At 36.5% G+C, this 22,140-nt stretch overlaps 1 long non-coding RNA gene across 1 annotated transcript in view; it reads right to left on the bottom strand.

The window, feature by feature from the left end:
- Positions 1-10,762: 10,762 nt before the first annotated feature.
- LOC140918990 (uncharacterized) overlaps positions 10,763-22,140 on the bottom strand; it is a 14,290-nt gene continuing 2,912 nt past the window's right edge. Inside the window, exon 2 of the long non-coding RNA XR_012161508.1 lies at positions 10,763-11,175. This is a non-coding gene — a long non-coding RNA (uncharacterized lncRNA). The remainder of the gene's footprint in view (positions 11,176-22,140) is intronic.

The following is a 22,140-nucleotide window of genomic DNA, read 5'->3' on the forward strand; positions in this document are numbered from 1 at the left end:
AGAATTAGAGATGGAATGTTTCGACACCCTGCAGATTCCCCACAATGGGCAAAAATTGATCACGAGTATCCTGAATTCGGGATAGAGTCAAGAAATCTAAGACTTGCACTTTCTACTGATGGAATGAATCCACATGGTCTTCAAAGCATCTCACATAGCACGTGGCCTGTGATTTTGGTAATATATAACCTACCTCCATGGTTATGTATGAAGCGTAAGTTTATGATGTTGTCTCTGTTAATTTCTGGACCCAAACAACCGGGGAATGATATCGACGTATACTTGACTCCTCTAATCGAAAATTTAAAAAGTATGTGGGAGACAGGTGTGGAAGTTTATGATGGGTATAAGAAAGAATGTTTCAATTTAAGGGTTATGTTGTTCGGCATAATTAATGATTTTCCAGCATATGGTAATTTATCAGGATATAGCATTAAAGGTCAGTGTGCATGTCCTATATGTGAAGAGAGTACAAATTGGATGCGGTTGAAACATTGTAAGAAGAATGTGTTTCTTGGACATCGTAGATTTTTACCTTATAGTCATCAGTATCGTGGGTGGAGAAATGCATTCAATGGAAAATCAGAGGAAGGTAAAGCTCCTTTAGCACCGACTGGATATCAAATACTTGAAAAAGTACAAGGTTTGACCAATAAATTTGGCAAACCTTTTGCGGGAGAGCTGGTGAAAACTGGGTGGAAGAAAAAGTCAATTTTCTTTGAATTGCCATATTGGAAGTCATTGTATGTAAGACATTTCCTCGATGTGATGCATATTGAAAAAAATGTATTTGAAAGTGTTATTGGTACGTTACTCAATGTTCCAGGAAAGTCTAAAGATGGCGTCAATGCAAGATTGGACTTGGTCGATATGGGAATAAGAAATGAACTGGCTCCAGTAAAGAAAGGAAATCGCACATATCTACCTCCAGCCGCTCATACTCTATCTAGAAAGGAAAAAATTGTTTTATGTAAATTTCTACACGAAGTTAAAGTTCCAGAAGGATACTCTTCGAACATTAAAAATTTGGTTTGTATGAAAGACCTCAAGTTAAAAGGTTTGAAGACCCATGATTGTCATATTATAATGGAGCATTTGCTACCAATAGGTATACGTTCCATTTTACCTGAAAAAGTTCGACTAGCCTTAACTAGATTATGTTTCTTCTTCAGGGAAATTTGTAGTAAAGTGATCGACCCTCAGAAATTACCGACATTGCAGAGGGAAATTGTTGTTACTTTGTGTGAGCTTGAAATGTATTTCCCACCATCGTTTTTTGATATAATGGTTCACCTTACTGTTCATCTGGTTAAGGAGACACAACTTTGTGGGCCAGCTTATATGAGATGGATGTATCCGATAGAACGATATATGAAAATATTAAAAGGGTACGTAAAAAGTAGAAGTCGACCAGAAGGTTGTATTGCTGAACGATACATTGTTGAAGAGGCTGCTGAATTTTGTACTGAATATCTGTCCAATGTTGAATCCATAGGGCTTCCCATGTCTCGTCATTCGGGAAGACTATCAGGAGAAGGGATAACTGGAAGGAGACTACTGACTATATCAAGGACAGAATGGGAGCAGGCACAATTGTATGTTCTGCACAATGATGATGAGGTTCAACCGTATGTTACAATACACATTGATCAGTTATCTCGTTTGAACATGAATAGGAATCAAAATTGGATAACTCGAGAGCACAATCGAAGTTTTGTAACATGGTTAAAAAATCACATAATGTCAAAATTTGATATAGACCCCGGATCAATTTCAAATAGATTGAGGTGGCTAGCAAATGGTCCGAGCTTACATGTCTTTTCTTACACTGGTTATGTTATTAACGGCTACACATTTTATACCAAAGAACAAGATGATCAGACCACTATGCAAAATAGTGGAGTCACTCTCGTAGCTGAAGCGATGCATGTCTCAAGTGCAAAAGACAAAAACCCAATATATGCAAATCTATCATATTTTGGGGTTATCGAGCGCATATGGGAGTTAGACTACACAATGTTTCGTGTTCCCATATTTGGTTGCAAGTGGGTCGATAATAATAATGGCGTTCGGATTGATGAGTCAGGATTCTTGCTTGTCGATTTTAATAGGGTGGGATACAAAGACGAGCCTTTTATTTTAGCGTCGCAAGCTCAACAAGTGTTTTATGTCACTGATCCTTCTAATGATAAATGGTCTGTTGTCCTATCGACCAATAAAATAAGTGATGATAACAATAATGATGAAGATGTTGGTAATGATCTTTTATTTGCAACATCACAACAACCACATGAAATTGATTCAACTGATGATGGTTTATATCTTAGAGATGATCATGATGAGGGAATTTGGATTAATCCATCGTTTCGTATTGTAAATGGACAAACAAATGTGAATGTCACCAGGAAAAGAAGAAGGGCATCTTAATGTATATATATGTTTAATTGTTTTATATAAGCTATGCATGTAATCTGAACTGTGTTATTGTAAATATGCATGTAATCTGAATTGAGTGTTTTATACTAAGTTCTGATTAATTTATTTTCTGATTAATTTATTTTCTGCTTATATTTAGCTTGATTTGAGTGTTTTATACCAAGTTCATGTAACAATGAGTGTTTTATATTTAGCTTGATTTACATGAACTGAACTGAATATAAATTAGTAATTTACATGAACTGAACTGAACTGAATAGAGAGATTCTCTTTTGCTCAGTGCATATATATATATAGATTCTTCAGAATACTCATTTCTAATAATTCATCATCTCCTAAAGTATTGTGATAAAGACAATGATAACAATATTTTTAATCCAATAAACAATGATAAAAATGTTTTTAATGTCATCCCAACCCAAATAAACCAAACACAAAAATAAAATAAAGAGACATTTTACAGCGCTTATCTTAAAAAGCGCTGTAAAAGATCCTTTTAAAAATAAAATAATGAGTGTTTTATACCTTTTACAGCGCTTTTCACACAAAGCGCTGTAAACGACTCTTTTGAAAGTGAGTAAAAAAGACATTTTACAGCGCTTATTTGACAAAGCGCTGTAAAAAAGCTTTAAAAATAATATTCATCAGACACCTAATTTCTTCAAACACCTTGTACGCATCATGGGAATCCAAAAAACATCAGACACAAACCCATTTCTTCAAACACCTTGTACGCATCATGGGAATCCAAAAAACATCAGACACAAACCCATTTCTTCAAACACCTTGTACGCATCATGGGAATCCCCAAAAACACCAGACACAAACCCATTTTTCGCAACATGGCAATGATCCTGAATACCAATTAAGTTTCGATTTAAGAAGGAAAGAGAATGTAAAGAGATAAAAAGGGTGTTGAGGTGGAGATTGAATTGTGAAAGAGTAAGCTTTGATGTTTGTGAAGAAGATGCATAAAAGGAGAAGAGTTTGGTGAAGAGGAAGGGATTTTTGTGGTGACCAGTTACTACTATGTGGGTTTTGCATGCATGTTGAGCTTGTTTAAAAAATAACATAACATAACAAAACACAAAAACAATAAGGCCTTTTACAGCGCTTATTTGGAAAAAGCGCTGTAAAAGAGCCTTTTAAAATTAACATAAAGAGACATTTTAGAGCGCTTATGTGGAAAAGCGCTGTAAAAGGCTTTAAAAAACATTCATATAACATAATAACACACGGAGGTCTTTTACAGCGCTTATTTGGGAAAAGCGCTGTAAAAGAGCCTCTTAAAATTAACATAAAGAGACATTTTAGAGCGCTTATGTGTAAAAGCGCTGTAAAAGGCATTCAAATAACATAATAACACACGGAGGTCTTTTACAGCGCTTATTTGAAAAAAGCGCTGTAAAAGAGCCTTTTAAAAATTTAACTAAAGAAGCCTTTTAGAGCGCTTATGTGTGAAAGCGCTGTAAAAGGCATTCATATAACATAATAACACACGGAGGTCTTTTACAGCGCTTATTTGAAAAAAGCGCTGTAAAAGAGCCTTTTAAAAATTTAACTAAAGAAGCCTTTTAGAGCGCTTATGTGTGAAAGCGCTGTAAAAGGCATTCATATAACATAATAACACACGGAGGTCTTTTACAGCGCTTATTTGAAAAAAGCGCTGTAAAAGGCATTCAAATAACATAATAACACACGGAGGTCTTTTACAGCGCTTATTTGAAAAAAGCGCTGTAAAAGGCATTCAAATAACATAATAACACACGGAGGTCTTTTACAGCGCTTATTTGAAAAAAGCGCTGTAAAAGAGCCTTTTAAAAATTTAACTAAAGAAGCCTTTTAGAGCGCTTTACAAAATAAGCGCTGTAAAAGGCTTATAAAAAGCGCTGTAAAAGTGTTACGTATATATAACAGTTACCTCTTCAGTTTCCTCTTCATTACGTAACCTTCATCTCAACCTTCATTTCTTCTCTTCTTTTGCAAACCCTATCATCCCGTCCTTTACGAACCTTATTTCCACGATCATCTCCTTCATTTCGAACCTTATTTCCATCCAAGATCATCTCTCCCATTTCACACAATATATTTTCATTGAAATACGTAACCCTCATTACGTATTTCTTCAAACCGTATTTCTGTGAACCATATTTCTGTGAACTTTCTGCAAACCCTCTTTTCTTTGCATTTCGTCTTTCTTCGAACCATCATTATTCAGGTATTGATGTTATTAAATTTTTGTAATCATTAGAATGCATGTTGAGCTTTTTTAAGATATACTGATACATGTTGAGTTTGTTTATAATAATGCATGATCCATGTTGAGCTTGTTGATGTTATACTAAAGTGCATGTTGAACTTGTTGTAGTTAAATGGATACAAACAAAGATTTAGAAGTTCAAAATGAAGAAGTTGGCACCTCTAAGACTTACGAAAAAGAAGTCAAACGTGGTGCAACTATCATGCAAAGGGTGATTAAAGCACGGAGCAGTGGCATTAAATTTGAGGTATACTATATATACTCTGTTTGCTGTGTGTTTTTTTATCTTTTTTTAGGGTTTAGGGCATGTACTTACTATATGAGTTTATTAGGTTGGCTGGAACGAGAGTGGTCAGCCAGTTGACCCCAACAGCTCCATGTTTGTAAGCTACATTGGGGCTGTTGTTCGTCAAAATGTCCCAATAACAATAGACAACTGGAGAGATAAGGCGTTGAAGGATGCCAAAGATATCATCTGGAATGACATTCAAGTAAATATTTTGATCTACTCTTTTGTCATTTATAATTTTTTTTCTGTAAAATACATTACTTATAATTGTTTTCATTGCAGACCACTTTTGTTCTTGATGAGGAACGAAAGTCATATGTTTTGAGAGTTGCTGGGAAAATCCATCGTGGATTTAGATCCCATCTCTCAAATTTCTATCTAAAAGATAGAGAAGGAAACACAAATGCTGAACCTCCAAAGATATATCAACATTATATATCAAAGGATGAATGGAGTGCATTTGTTTCCAAACGTTCTGACCCGGCGTTTGTCGTAAGTGATTAATTTATTAGCATTTGTGTTTTATTATTCATATTCGTAGCGTATTTTAAATTTTTACACAATTGCTATTTTTTTTTTATATAGAATATTAGTAAGGCAAATCGCGAACGGGCAAGCAACCCAAAACACCCATACAAGAAATCACGTATGGGATATGCACGCCTTGAACAAAAAATTGTAAGTAATTAAACATCACTTGTAATTTGTATTATAAACTATAGTGTGTAACTAATTTGTATTATTTTGTTTATGATTTTAACGAATAGAGAAAAGACACCCAAGCCGATCAACCCTTGGGTCGTCATATCTTATGGAAGGAAGCGCGTGTTAACAAAGAAGGAGTGGTTGATAATGAAAATGTCAAGAAAGTTGTAGAACTTTGTGTAAGTATATTATCACTTTAATATTTTTTAATATTGTATTTTAAAAATGCTATTGAACTTATCTTTTTAATGTTACATGTATTTTAGGAAACTATTGAACAAAGTTCTGAAACTCAAGAGGGCAACAAGGATACGTGCAGGGACATTCTTGGGAAAGTGTTTAATGTCCCTGAGTATTCCGGTCGAGTGAGGGGGAAAGGATTTGGCGTAACTCCCAAAAGCTTTTTTCCTCAAGAGAAGCGCCAAAAACCTTCCAACGAGGAAGTATTAGAGAAGCTCAGAATCTTATCGGAGCAAGTGGCACTCTTGGTGAATACGAATAAAGACAAGCAACTTCCGGTTCAGCTCCAACCTGAAATACAAATGGAGAGTGAAACCGGGAGTTGCAACGTCGGTTTGAAGAGTATTCCCGAGGTAATTAATTACTTACTACTTACTTGCTTATGTAATTACTTATGTATTAAACAAACTTATATATTAACTGTACTTATGTTTTAACTATTGATGTAGGGTGTCACTACATGTGTCCTATACTTGTCCTCGCCGACTCAACGGAAGGTGGGAAAAGGAATATTGCACAATACTTCGGGAGAAGTATTGCACAATATTCCGATCCCCGCGGGCCATGTCAAAGTATCGCCTACGGTTGCTTTCGAACCAACTGCACCGTTGCCCATACCGGACAACGATGGAGATATGAAGTTCTTAAGCGACGCTATTGGCAGTTACGTGGCATGGCCCACACACCTTGTTGCCCTCGAAAAAAAGATTCCCAAGGACAAATCAGTTACATCTCCCGAAAAGGTTTGTCACATTTATTGCCTAAGGTTTTTTATTTTTTCAGATTCAATAAACTAACATTTTACCTCATTTTTGTAGGTCCAAATAAATAAACCACCCCTACAGCCAAAAAAAGGCAGCAGACCTCAAAAATTGGAGGTTAATAGGGCTGCCAAACTACAAAGGCTGGAGGGTAATAAAGCTGCAAAACTTGCAGCAACAAAAAATCTGGATCGGGGAAAATCGGTCGCTGCTGCTGCTGCTCCTAATAAAAGTCAGCCACGCCTTGGTAAATACGGGGCGTGTCTTGACATCCAAATAAAAAGGAACATGGGCAGCAGCAACGATTCGCCCATTGTACAAATGAATCAAGACATCTTTGGAGATGAGTATATTGAATACCTCGAAAAGGAGCAAATGTACGATCTTCTCGAACATAAGGAGCTGAGTGTTACTGTAATCAGCTTGTACATAAGGTAAAAAATACTTTTAATTGCATTTATTTGTAATTAATTAAATGTATTGGTAATTAATCTAGTTTAAAATTTTCATTGAAGGTTTTTGTACGAGAAGGTCGTGTGCACGAGGAAACTGTCAAATAAATACTCATTCTTGTCTCCGCATAAGATGTCGATGTTCAAACTCGATCCAGACAATGTAAAACACTACATTGTAGATATGTTTTTAAGAAATAAAGAAAGTGATAAATTGTTCTTGGCACCATATAATTCAGGGTACGTAATTTTATCTTTTTTAATTGATGAGAATTTAATTTATTAGTTGTCTATAAACAAAATTGCTTAACCAATTTTTTGTTGTTGTAGGGCACATTGGGTGCTATTTGCAATCAATGCGGTCTCTGAAGTGATATACTATTTGGATCCCGTGCACGGCGATTACACCAATCACCCCGGAATAAAGAATATGCTCGACACGTAAGTAATATTCATTTATTTCTTACATATATATATTTATATATATATATATATAAATATATATATGTAAGAAATAAATGAATATTACTTACGTGTCGAGCATATTCTTTATTCCGGGGTGATTGGTGTAATCGCCGTGCACGGGATCCAAATAGTATATCACTTCAGAGACCGCATTGATTGCAAATAGCACCCAATGTGCCCTACAACAACAAAAAATTGGTTAAGCAATTTTGTTTATAGACAACTAATAAATTAAATTCTCATCAATTAAAAAAGATAAAATTACGTACCCTGAATTATATGGTGCCAAGAACAATTTATCACTTTCTTTATTTCTTAAAAACATATCTACAATGTAGTGTTTTACATTGTCTGGATCGAGTTTGAACATCGACATCTTATGCGGAGACAAGAATGAGTATTTATTTGACAGTTTCCTCGTGCACACGACCTTCTCGTACAAAAACCTTCAATGAAAATTTTAAACTAGATTAATTACCAATACATTTAATTAATTACAAATAAATGCAATTAAAAGTATTTTTTACCTTATGTACAAGCTGATTACAGTAACACTCAGCTCCTTATGTTCGAGAAGATCGTACATTTGCTCCTTTTCGAGGTACTCAATATACTCATCTCCAAAGATGTCTTGATTCATTTGTACAATGGGCGAATCGTTGCTGCTGCCCATGTTCCTTTTTATTTGGATGTCAAGACACGCCCCGTATTTACCAAGGCGTGGCTGACTTTTATTAGGAGCAGCAGCAGCAGCGACCGATTTTCCCCGATCCAGATTTTTTGTTGCTGCAAGTTTTGCAGCTTTATTACCCTCCAGCCTTTGTAGTTTGGCAGCCCTATTAACCTCCAATTTTTGAGGTCTGCTGCCTTTTTTTGGCTGTAGGGGTGGTTTATTTATTTGGACCTACAAAAATGAGGTAAAATGTTAGTTTATTGAATCTGAAAAAATAAAAAACCTTAGGCAATAAATGTGACAAACCTTTTCGGGAGATGTAACTGATTTGTCCTTGGGAATCTTTTTTTCGAGGGCAACAAGGTGTGTGGGCCATGCCACGTAACTGCCAATAGCGTCGCTTAAGAACTTCATATCTCCATCGTTGTCCGGTATGGGCAACGGTGCAGTTGGTTCGAAAGCAACCGTAGGCGATACTTTGACATGGCCCGCGGGGATCGGAATATTGTGCAATACTTCTCCCGAAGTATTGTACAATATTCCTTTTCCCACCTTCCGTTGAGTCGGCGAGGACAAGTATAGGACACATGTAGTGACACCCTACATCAATAGTTAAAACATAAGTACAGTTAATATATAAGTTTGTTTAATACATAAGTAATTACATAAGCAAGTAAGTAGTAAGTAATTAATTACCTCGGGAATACTCTTCAAACCGACGTTGCAACTCCCGGTTTCACTCTCCATTTGTATTTCAGGTTGGAGCTGAACCGGAAGTTGCTTGTCTTTATTCGTATTCACCAAGAGTGCCACTTGCTCCGATAAGATTCTGAGCTTCTCTAATACTTCCTCGTTGGAAGGTTTTTGGCGCTTCTCTTGAGGAAAAAAGCTTTTGGGAGTTACGCCAAATCCTTTCCCCCTCACTCGACCGGAATACTCAGGGACATTAAACACTTTCCCAAGAATGTCCCTGCACGTATCCTTGTTGCCCTCTTGAGTTTCAGAACTTTGTTCAATAGTTTCCTAAAATACATGTAACATTAAAAAGATAAGTTCAATAGCATTTTTAAAATACAATATTAAAAAATATTAAAGTGATAATATACTTACACAAAGTTCTACAACTTTCTTGACATTTTCATTATCAACCACTCCTTCTTTGTTAACACGCGCTTCCTTCCATAAGATATGACGACCCAAGGGTTGATCGGCTTGGGTGTCTTTTCTCTATTCGTAATTATGGGTGGGCATATTACAGCGCTTTTGTGGGAAAGCGCTGTAATATGCACACCCATAACTCATATATGGGTGGGCATATTACAGCGCTTTTGTGGGAAAGCGCTGTAATATGCACACCCATAACTCATATATGGGTGTGCATATTACAGCGCTTTTTGTGAAGAAGCGCTGTAAAATGTGCATAACAAGCGCGCGTTGTATTTACATGTTTTATAGCGCTTTTATAAAAGCGCTGTTGTATCATTTACAGCGCTCGTTTCCACAGCGCTTATTTTTTTGAAAAAGCGCTGTAAATGGCTTAAAAAAAGCGCTGTAAAAGCCGTTTTTTCGCGTAGTGTGTAAAGCTTGTGTTAAAGGAAAACAAGTTAAAAGTAGCTTTCACTCAAAAAATATTGTTTTAAAAAAACATCCTCTTGAACTTATTCACATTGACCTTTTTGGTCCCATTAAAACTCCAAGTCTTAGTGGAAAAAGATATGGTTTTGTTATTGTTGATGACTTCTCTCGTTTTACTTAGTTTTATTTTTAAAACACAAAGATGAATCTTTTGAGGCATTCCACCATTTTTGTAAAAAGATTCAAAATGAAAAAGGTTCAAAAATTGTCTCGGTGAGAAGTGACCATGGAGGTGAATTCGAAAATGAATCCTTTAAAAATTTTTGTGAAGAAAATGGTATTTCTCATAATTTTTCTTGTCCAAGAACACCCAAACAAAATGGTGTTGTTGAAAGAAAAAATAGAACATTACAAAAGATGGCTAGAACTACTTTAAATGAAGCCAACATTGAAAAATCCTTTTGGGCCGAAGCTATAAACACTACTTGTTATATTTCAAATCGTGCATCCATTAGAAAAATTTTAAACACAACTCCATATGAACTATGGAAGGACCGAAAACCAAATATTTCATATTTTTAGATGTAATTGCTACATTCTAAATAATAAAGAAAATTTGGAAAAATTTGACCCAAAATCTGATAAAGGAATTTTTCTAGGATACTCCACAACGTCGAAAGGTTATAGAATATATAATCTTTGGACTCAAACTGTGGAGGAATCCATGCATGTTGTTTTTGATTAATTTGATGAGTTATGTTTAGAAAATATGGATAAATATGAAGAAGATGAACATTCATCCTCTCAAGCACCCAATCCAAATGAAGAGGATTGTAACACCCCGTTTTTCAAAGCGAGGGTGTATTTTTTTTTTCAAAAGAATTTAAGATAAAGCAGAGAAATAAATAAAGAAATGCCTTTGGATAAATAATTGAGTCATTAAAATTTACAAGCAGCGGAAAAAGTTTCTCAAATACATACATCCAAAGTATCTAAACAACAACCAGAAGATACAAGGAACCCATTCAACTAAGGTGTCATACTGACAATAATAGTAACAGGACAGTCTTCCGGTTTAAAATAAACGCAACCCCAAAAGAAAGACATTTGTTCCCTCTGTGACAACCTAGCCTGATCATTTTACAAAACAACTAAACACCCTGACTGATCTCCACGCGCCCCGTGAGATCCTCCTAACGTAGCTGCAGTCAAGCGTTCCCATCTCCATTTCCGTCCGTAGGGTACGAACCGGTAAGATCGTCCTGACTCTCATCTGAGGGCAAAGCCCAGATTTCCACAATAATTGTAAAGGTCACCAACTGAAAATAACAGTTAACACATAACATTTACGTTTTAAATGCTAAAAATAACTTTTCAACTAAGCATGCACTTTAGCAGGATTTTCAATATGCGAAAAGTTCATACAATACTTTGCCAATTAAAATGAAAGTAAAATGAGGTTCTCAATCCCCTAATTATAACATAACAAATCAAGGCATGGATAGTTTCATGAGCAAACAATCATACAACTAAAACTGAGGATTTTCACTGAGCCAATCGATTAGGCAATCGATTGGGGTGAAGGATTTTGATGAAACAGAATCCTGGGCTGAAATCAATCGATTGGGAAATCGATTGAGTGAGTACTGAGCCCCTGACTTAATACCAATCGATTTCCAAATCGATTTCCTGAAGGTTTTTAGTGAAATTTTGAACTCTGGCTTGATTCAATCGATTGGGAAATCGATTGACAGGGTAGCTGAGCCCCTGACTTAATGGCCAATCGATTGGGCAATCGATTTCGTAAATGATTTTCGAAAACTGATTACAAAATCGATTGGCTAATCGATTTTGTCCATTTGGCCAAGTCCCTGTTTACTATCCAATCGATTGGGAAATCAATTTACCTGTGTATTCTTTCAAAAATTCATAAACTAACTCAATCACATTCATGCATAATCCCAATTCTTAACACTTAACACTGATAACACAATTACTACGACATCATGGATTTCGAAATGGTATTGCAATCAAACATGTGTGTAGTCTCTCACGGACAAACACCTGTGCAGTCTCTCACGGACAAACACAATTCCCTCAGGAACGTAAGTCGTAAACGTACTACCTATCACGGGTCCGTACCGTTTATCGAGGTGCCACCTATCCCGGGTCAGCACAACTTACCAAAACATACACGAGTAAACGAGACATTAAGAGATTCCCCATTCTTAATTCTCATCTAACTTAAACCAGGGCGTAGTCTCTCACGGACAAACCCCTGCGCAGTCTCTCACGGACAAACGCAATTCCCGCAGGAACGTAAGTCGTAAACGTACTACCTATCACGGGTCCGTACTGTTTACCGAGGTGCCACCTATCCCGGGTCTGCACAACTTACCAAACACAATTCCCTCAGGAACGTAAGTCGTAAACGTACTACCTATCACGGGTCCGTACTGTTTACCGAGGTGCCACCTATCCCGGGTCTGCACAACTTACCAAACACAATTCCCTCAGGAACGTAAGTCGTAAACGTACTACCTATCACGGGTCCGTACTGTTTACCGAGGTGCCACCTATCCCGGGTCTGCACAACTTACCAAACACAATTCCCTCAGGAACGTAAGTCGTAAACGTACTACCTATCACGGGTCCGTACTGTTTACCGAGGTGCCACCTATCCCGGGTCTGCACAACTTACCAAACGTAAATCGTAAACGTACTGCCTATCACGGGCCCGTACCGTTTACCAAGGTGCCACCTATCACGGGTCTGCACGATTTACCAAAACATACATACGTAGACGAGACATTAAGAGATTCCCCTTTCTTAATTCTCATCTAACTTAAACCAGGGCGTAGTCTCTCACGGACAAACCCCTGCGCAGTCTCTCACGGACAAACGCAATTCCCGCAGGAACGTAAGTCGTAAACGTACTACCTATCACGGGTCCGTACTGTTTACCGAGGTGCCACCTATCCCGGGTCAGCACAACTTACCAAAACATACACGAGTAAACAAGACATTAAGAGATTCCCCATTCTTAATTCTCATCTAACTTAAGGGTCTGCACAACTTACCAAAACACACATAAGTAAACGAGACATTAAGAGATTCCCCATTCTTAATTCTCATTTAACTTAACGATTCTCAAAAACAAAACATTCAGTAAATAGGTCATTAAGAGATTCCCCATTCTTCATACTCATTTACTGAAACGATTTTCAAAAAAACAAATATTAAATAGCCGAGACATTAAGAGATTCTCCATTCTTAACGCCCAGTTAACTTAACAATTTTCAAAATAAAATATTACGTAACCGAGACATTAAGAGATTCCCCATTCTTAACGCCCAGTTAACTTAAACGATTTTTCTTTAAAACAAAATATTAAGTAACCGAGACATTAAGAGATTCCCCATTCTTAACGCCCAGTTAACTTAAACGATTTTCAAAACAAAATATTAAGTAACCGAGACATTAAGAGATTCCCCATTCTTAACGCCCAGTTAACTTAAACGATTTTTCTTAAAACAAAATATTAAGTAACCGAGACATTAAGAGATTCCCCATTCTTAACGCCCAGTTAACTTAAACAATTTTCCAAACAAAATAATAAGTAACCGAGACATTAAGAGATTCCCCATTCTTAACGCCCAGTTAACTTAAACGATTTTTCTTTAAAACAAAATATTAAGTAACCGAGACATTAAGAGATTCCCCATTCTTAACGCCCAGTTAACTTAAACGATTTTTCTTTAAAACAAAATATTAAGTAACCGAGACATTAAGAGATTCCCCATTCTTAACGCCCAGTTAACTTAAACGATTTTTCTTTAAAACAAAATATTAAGTAACCGAGACATTAAGAGATTCCCCCTTCTTAACGCCCAGTTAACTTAAACGATTTTTCTTTAAAACAAAATATTAAGTAACCGAGACATTAAGAGATTCCCCATTCTTAACGCCCAGTTTACTTAAACGGTTTTCAAAACAAAATGTTAAGTAACCGAGACATTAAGAGATTCCCCATTCTTAACGCCCAGTTTACTTAAACGGTTTTCAAAACAAAATGTTAAGTAACCGAGACATTAAGAGATTCCCCATTCTTAACGCCCAGTTTACTTAAACGGTTTTCAAAACAAAATGTTAAGTAACCGAGACATTAAGAGATTCCCCCTTCTTAACGCCCAGTCAACTTAAACGATTTTTTTTTAAAACAAAATATTAAGTAACCGAGACATTAAGAGATTCCCCATTCTTAACGCCCAGTTAACTTAAACGATTTTCAAAACAAAATATTAAGTAACCGAGACATTAAGAGATTCCCCATTCTTAACGCCCAGTTAACTTAAACGATTTTTCTTAAAACAAAATAAGTAACCGAGACATTAAGAGATTCCCCATTCTTAACGCCCAATTAACCGGTAAAATATTCGCTCGCAACGTCGCCTCCAAAATTGGTCCACTAGCACCGTAGCACGGAGGTGAGCAACCTTCCCTTCTATCACTTCACGAAATGAAGCTTGGATCTAGAAGAAACGGAGGGGTTTGCGTTTGAATCTCAAATACCGTTTTTCTTCGTTTTCGAATCAAAGAGGAAGAGTGGAGTTGCGAAATCCTTGTTCTAACTCTCACCCAACCTTGGGTTACTAGTTTTGAAGAAAAGAAAGCGACGAAAATGAAAACGGGAGAAAGGAGGGAAATTGGCCGCGGGTCAGAGGAAGAAGACGATGGAAATGGCGATTTTCTTTCCTTTCTTTTTCTTTCCTTTGTTTTTCCTTTCTTCCTTTTTCCTTCCTTCCTTTATATACTATTTTCTTTTCCTTTTCCTTCCTTCTAGTTTTCCTTTCTTTTTCCCTCCAAACAAACATATATAAATATAATAAATATAACTTAACAAATATCTCAAAATCTAGATATTTATTAAATCACCGTTTCACCCGAAAATTGGTCCCCTAGCACCGTAGCGTGGTAGTGAGCAACTTTCCCTTCTAACTCTTCGCGAAATGAAGCTTGGATCTAGAAGAAACGGAGGGGTTTGTGTTTGGATCTCAAATACCGTTTTTCTTCGTTTTCGAATCAAAGAGGAAGAGTGGAGTTGCGAAACCTTTGTTCTAACTCTCACCCAACCTTGGGTTACTAGTTTTGAAGAAAGGAAAGCGACGAAAATGAAAACGGGAGAAAGAGGGAATTTGGCCGCGGGTGAAGAGGAAGAAGATGGAAAAATCAGTTTTCCTTCCTTTTTCCTTTCTTTGTTTTTCCTTCCTTTCTATTTCCTTCTTTCCTTTATATAACCTTTTCTTTTCCTTTTCCCTCCTTCTAATTTCCTTTCTTTCTATTCTCTCCAAGCAAACCCACATATATATATATATATATATATATATATTAAATATAACTTAACAAATATCTCAAAATATCTAGATATTTGTTAAATCACCTTTTTACCCGTAACGCATTAAATTCTCCGAAAAGGATATACCGCACTTAATTTAAATTTATTTATCGACGAGTAATTCTAAACGGGGTCAAAATAACTTTTTGATCCTATACACACCATAATATTATTAACTTTGGCTAAAAAGCCTCCGGGCCAAAATCCAAAACACATAAAATACATAAAGTGTACTTTAAAATTATGGGTCTTACAAGGATGATTTTGATCCAACCTCTCGACAACCTCTAAGAGGATGAAAAACTGCCACACATCATCCTCCTGATCTTATCATTGGAAATACTGCCGATGGTGTTAGAACCAGAAATTCTCTAAGGAAAAATCCTATCAACATGGCCATGATATCCCAAGTTGAACCAAAAACTATTGATCAAGCAATTGGTGACAAATCACGGGTTGAAGCTATGATGGAGGAGCTTTCACAGTTTGAAATGAACAAAGTTTGGAATCTTGTGCCCCGTCCTCTAGAAAAATCCATCATTGGTACTAAATGGATATTCATAAACAAATTAAATGAGGATGGAGAAGTCATTAGAAATAAAGCAAGATTACTGGCATAAGGTTACAACCAACAAGAATGAATTGATTATGATGAAACCTTTGCACCCGTAGCAAGAATTGAAGCAATAAGAATCCTCTTAGCTTATGCTACTCATAAAGGTATCAAACTATTCCAAATGGATGTCAAAAGTGCCTTTTTGAATGGGTTCTTAAATGAAGAGGTATATGTTCACCAACCTCCTGGGTTTGAAAATGAAAAGAAGCCAAATCATGTGTTCAAACTCTCAAAATCTCTATATGGATTAAAGCAAGCTCCTCGAGCTTGGTATGAGAGGTTAAGTTCTTTTCTAAAAGAAAATGGATTCATTAGAGGACAAATTGATATTACTCTTTTCAAGAAGACTCTAGAGAAGGATTTATTGATTGTTCAAATATATGTCGATGACATAATCTTCGGGTCCATAAATGAAAAGATGTGTAAAGATTTCTCCAACCTCATGCAAAGTAAGTTTGAGATGAGTATGATGGGGGGATTAAAATTCTTTCTTGGTTTACAAATCAAACAACGAGAGGATGACATTTTTATATCACAAAAAAAATACACCAATGATTTACTCAACAAATATAACATGAGTTCAGCCAAGAGTATGGGAGCTCTTATGCACCCATCCTCCATACTCCACAAAGATGATGAATGAACTCAAATATATGAAAAAGAGTATATAGGGATGATTGGATCCCTATTGTATTTAACAACCAGTAGACCGGACATAGTCTTTGCATTCGGTCTTTGTGCAAGATTTCAATCCTCTCCTAAAGAATATCATCTTACTGCAGTAAAAAGGATTTTTAGATATCTTGTGGCACGGTCAGTCTGGGAATTTGGTACAAAAAATGTTCAAATTTTGATCTCACAGCTTATTGTGATGTCGACTATGCGGGAGATAAAGTTGAAAGGAAAAGCACCAGCGGAGCTTGCCAATTTCTGGGTAAATCTCTAATAAGTTGGTCATGCAAAAAACAAAGTACCATTGCTTTTTCAACTATAGAGGTTGAATATGTATCAGCTGCTCAATGTTGCTCACAATTACTGTGAATAAAGAATCAACTAGAGGATTACTCATTAAGGTACGCAAAAAATCTCATCCTCTGTGATAATACAATTGCCATTAATCTTTCTAAAAATCCCATTCAACATTCAAGATCTAAGCATATTGAAATTAAACATAATTTTATAAGAGATCATGTTCAAAAGGGGGATATAGAATTAATTTTCATTGATACTGAAAATCAATTGGCCGATATTTTTACCAAACCTCTCCAGGAGGATCGGTTCAAATACATCTTAGAAGAACTCTCCATCATAAATTTCTCTCCCATGCAATTAGCCTTCTTTCTCTCTCCAAATTAATCAGTTTTCTTTCTCTTTCTTCACCACGACTTCAGACTCCTCTATCATTTTTCAAAAAACCATTCTGTCCAAAACATTTTTCTTCCATCTTCTTAGCAAAAATGGCACACATTAAACATACAACCAAGCGAAAAATCTCATCTCTTGGACCAGAAAAGAATTTTCACAATTATTCAAGCTCCGAGTCTGATCAACAAGAAAAAGATCATTGTACTACCTCTCCTACTCATGCACCTTCTCAACCTGTTACTCAAAAATCCAAAAACCGCCCATCTTCAACTACCATTGCTTCTACACCGATTAAGAGATCCTCTAGAATTTTGTTTGGGGCTGTCTCCTCAAAGAAAAAGGTCCCTCAGGGCAAAACTATTCATGTAGTTGATTTAGATGACTTTGAGAATATCTCATCTGCGACATCCATCCCTAGATCTTCACTTGAAAAATCCTCTGTTCCAAAACCACTTTCTTCTACAAAACTACCTCATTCTAAAAAACAACCTCCTTTAAAAAAATTATGTCCATCTTCAAAGACAGCTTCCACCGTCCCTCTTTTTGATTCTCCAGATTTAGAGTCAAATTATATCTCAAAATGGCACGATAAATCTGTGGTCAATGGAAATCTCATTGACCTGGAAGACTTAAAACGCGGGGGTTTTAATGTTGAAGAAGTATTTGATCAGTTAGGATGGACTTCCTTCTTTCGAATAAATGAACCCCAATACCCACACCTTGTAAAGGCGTTCTATGATGTGTGTAATGGATGTAAAGGAAGTTCTGGTTTGAGTTTTGTACTCAAAGGAGTACACTTGGAAGTAAATCCCAATACCTTATGCCAAATTCTTGACCTACAGGATGCTGGAGCTCACTGCTTTGCTGAAACATGGTATGCACAACATACGATCACTCGAACTTCTGTCCTTCAGAACATTCTGATAAATCATCTTAAGCCTCTCGTGGCTTCAAACCTTCCTCCTCTTTGTCGGATTCTCCACAATATTTGCGTTCACTCGATAGTGCATAGAGCCGGGAGTTTTGAAAAGGTAACAAAACTTGATATTCTGATTATTCATCACCTTTTCACTGGAACACCCCTCCACTTGGGTAATATAATTTTTAGCTACATGTTGAATACTGCTGTTGTGGGTCGATCAACTCCCTACGGGATGATCTTGACCAAATTGTTTAAATTTTTCAAAGTACCTCTTGATGATGAACCGTGCATCCAGTTCAACAACTCCTTCTGTATGTAAAATGTTAAACAAAGAAGAATTGATCTTCCTGAACAAATCCCAATTTCAAGAACCCCACAAAAAGCTTCAAAGAAGAAGAAGACTTCACGTTCTCCATCTCCAAATCCACAATCTATTCCTACTGCTCGCACTCCCACTTCCTCATCTGACTCGGTTGAATCTATTCGTCCTCAATCTCCAAATCTCAGTAAAAATTCCTCAACACATACTGTCGCTCCTTCAGTTGAGGCTGCCATTGAAGAAAATCCTTTACCACTTGCAGAGGATGGTGAAGACCTATTTTTAAATCTGAATATATCTTATGACCACCATTCTTCAAAGAGCCCTCCTGGGAACATACCGGCTGAAACGTCCTCATTTCCTACTCAAGTAAGTCTGAACTCCTCTCCTATTTCTCCAAATAATGCATCTTTTAATTCTGCTCCCAATTTAGAAACACAGTCCCAACCTCTTCCAGAGGTTCCTGGGCATTTTGGCTCTTTTTATTCCCTTTTAGCAACACAATTTGATAATTCATCCAAAGAAAAAGCTGGGAGCTCGCACCACAAAATTGCGAGTGATGAATCAAAGCCCAACAAGAAGTCAGCTGGAAATCTAAACAACAAGCATTTAAAGGAGAACGGAAAGGACATCACATGGTCTTACAAGCCTTAAAGATAGGAAAGAGAAAAGGATAGCACATGCCCTAAGTTTCCCGAAAATCTGCAACCTCGTACTTGAGGATGGACTGCATCTGTCCAAGGACACCTGGATGGCAATTTCGTAATTATAAGAAAATACCTTGGGCTTTTTGAATTGATTTTCCAACGGTCATAAAAAGCTTGGCATATGAAGTGAACATCATAAGACTTCTATAAAAGGCAGCAAGCTCTTCTTCATCAAAGACACAACACATTGCATTAAAAAGATCAAGGATCTTAAAGCTTTCAAGAAGCAACATCTACCATCTCTTCATACTTTCTACAATCCTACATTAGATCTTTGTAAATCCTTTGAGAAAGTATTAAAAATCAATCACTCTCATATCACATTGTAACTTCCACATGAGATACACTTGGAAATATTTGAAACCTGATTGTAAGCTTGGTGAAGCTAAAGAATACACAATTTGTAATCATCCTTTATGAGAGGTTGATCTGTTTGAACATTAGTGAAATCTCACAAGAGTGCGAGGACTAGCGTAGCCTTCATTGGGTGAACCAGTATAAAAATTGTGTGTGTCATTCTCATATTTTTCTCTCACTCTTTAGCTCAGCTCAAATATGAAATTTTGAAAAACGCATCATCGGGCTTGCCATCCTCTACGTGAGGATAGTTTTAAAAACACATGAAAATTATTTTTAACAGTAAAATCCCTATTGAACTCCCCTTCTAGTGATATTTAGCTACATCAGTGATATGCTATCATTATGGCAAAGCGGGTCACATAAAATAAAATTGCAGATTCCTTAAGAGAGATCAATCAAGGGAAAGATATGAACACAAAGAGAAGAAAAATGATTAAGATACATCATTAGTTGCATCTATTAATAATTCAATCACTCTCATATCACATTGTAACTTCCACATGAGATACACTTGGAAATATTTGAAACCTGATTGTAAGCTTGGTGAAGCTAAAGAATACACAATTTGTAATCATCCTTTATGAGAGGTTGATCTGTTTGAACATTAGTGAAATCTCACAAGAGTGCGAGGACTAGCGTAGCCTTCATTGGGTGAACCAGTATAAAAATTGTGTGTGTCATTCTCATATTTTTCTCTCACTCTTTAGCTCAGCTCAAATATGAAATTTTGAAAAACGCATCATCGGGCTTGCCATCCTCTACGTGAGGATAGTTTTAAAAACACATGAAAATTATTTTTAACAGTAAAATCCCTATTGAACTCCCCTTCTAGTGATATTTAGCTACATCAGTGATATGCTATCATTATGGCAAAGCGGGTCACATAAAATAAAATTGCAGATTACTTGATGAAGACAAAGAGAAGAAAAATGATTAAGATACATCAGTAGTTGCATCTATTAATAATGTCTACATTTTGTGTGATTATAATTCCATAAACCTTGCTTGTCATGATTCAACTTGGATTATTGATTCGGGTGCCTCATATCATGTTACTCCTAGGTGTGATTTCTTCTCATCTTACAGTGCTGGTGATTTTTGGCATGGTAAAAATGGGAGATGAAGGAGTACGTAAAATTATCGGTATGAGAGATGTTTGGGTTTAAATTGGGATTGGTTGCAAGCTTTAATTGAAGAATGTTAGACATGTACCTGATATTCATCTCAATTTGATTTCGGTGAAAGCTTTGGATATTGATGGTTATCACACTTACTTTGGTGGTGGTGGTATATGTAAAATCACCAAAGGGTCCCTAGTGGTTGCAAAGGAGCAAAGTTTCACTTCTCTCTATAGGATGCCTACGAAGCTATGCAAGGAAGAAGTGAATGCAAATGAAGATGCATCTTCTGATTTATGGCATATGTGCCTTGGTCACTTGAGTGAGAAAGGACTCAACATACTTGCGAAGAAAAACTTTCTTCTTGTGAAAGGTACATCTCTAAAAACTTGTACCCATTGTTTTGCTAGAAAACAACATAGAGTTTCTTTTCATAATACTGGTCCTCATAGGAGGCAAAATATTCTTGATTTAGTTCATACTGATGTTTGTGTGATGGATAGTAAATCTCTTGGTGGGGCATCATATTTTGTTACTTTTATTGACGACCACTCTAGAAAAGTGTGGGCATTTCCTTTGAAATCTAAAGACCAGGTATTTGGAATCTTCAAGCACTTTCATGCAAGTGTTGAAAGAGAAAAGGGAAGGAGATTGAAATGTGTTCGGTCAGATAACGGTGGTGAATACAGAGGTCCATTTGAAGAGTATTGTAGAGAACATGGAATCAGGTTTGAGAAAACAATTCCAAAGACACCTCATCATAATGGTGTTGCAGAGAGAATGAATCGTACGATTAATGACAAAATCAGATGTATGCTCTCTCATGCAAAATTATCGAAATCCTTTTGGGGTGAAGCAAGGAAAACTGCAGTGGATTTGATCAATCTTTCTCCTTCTATTCCACTTTATGGTTATGTTCCAAACAGAGTGTGGACAGATGAAGATGTCTCTTAAAGTCATTTGAGAGTTTTTGGTTGCAGATGTTTTGTTCACGTTCCAAGAGATGAGAGGTCCAAGCTTGATAGTAAATCCAAACAGTGTATATTCGTCGGTTATGGTGATGAAGAATTTGGTTATAGATTGTAGGATCCGGTTGGCAAGAAAATTATCAGAAGCCAAGATGTGATATTTCTTGAAGACCAGATTGTTGAAGATTTTGATAAAGCTAAAAAACAGAAACCAAATTCCAGAAGTTACATTGATGTTGCGCCTAAGCCCCCTACAAAAACTCTTATCGATGGGAGAGATATACAGGTAGATGATGAGAATGTAACTAATGATCATGTGCATCACCATGATGAGCAGGTTCCAGTTGAGCCACCAGTCGAGTTTGAGTTGAGAAGATCTACTAGAGAACGTCAACCTTCTCAAAGATATCCTCCACATGAGTATGTGATGATCATTGATAGTGGAGAGCTAGAGTATTATCAAGAAACTATTACAAATGTTGATAAAGAAAAGTGGTTAAAGACCATGCAAGAA

The sequence above is a fragment of the Cicer arietinum genome, chromosome 8 (genome assembly GCF_000331145.2).
Source record: "Cicer arietinum cultivar CDC Frontier isolate Library 1 chromosome 8, Cicar.CDCFrontier_v2.0, whole genome shotgun sequence".
Lineage (NCBI taxonomy): Eukaryota > Viridiplantae > Streptophyta > Magnoliopsida > Fabales > Fabaceae > Cicer > Cicer arietinum.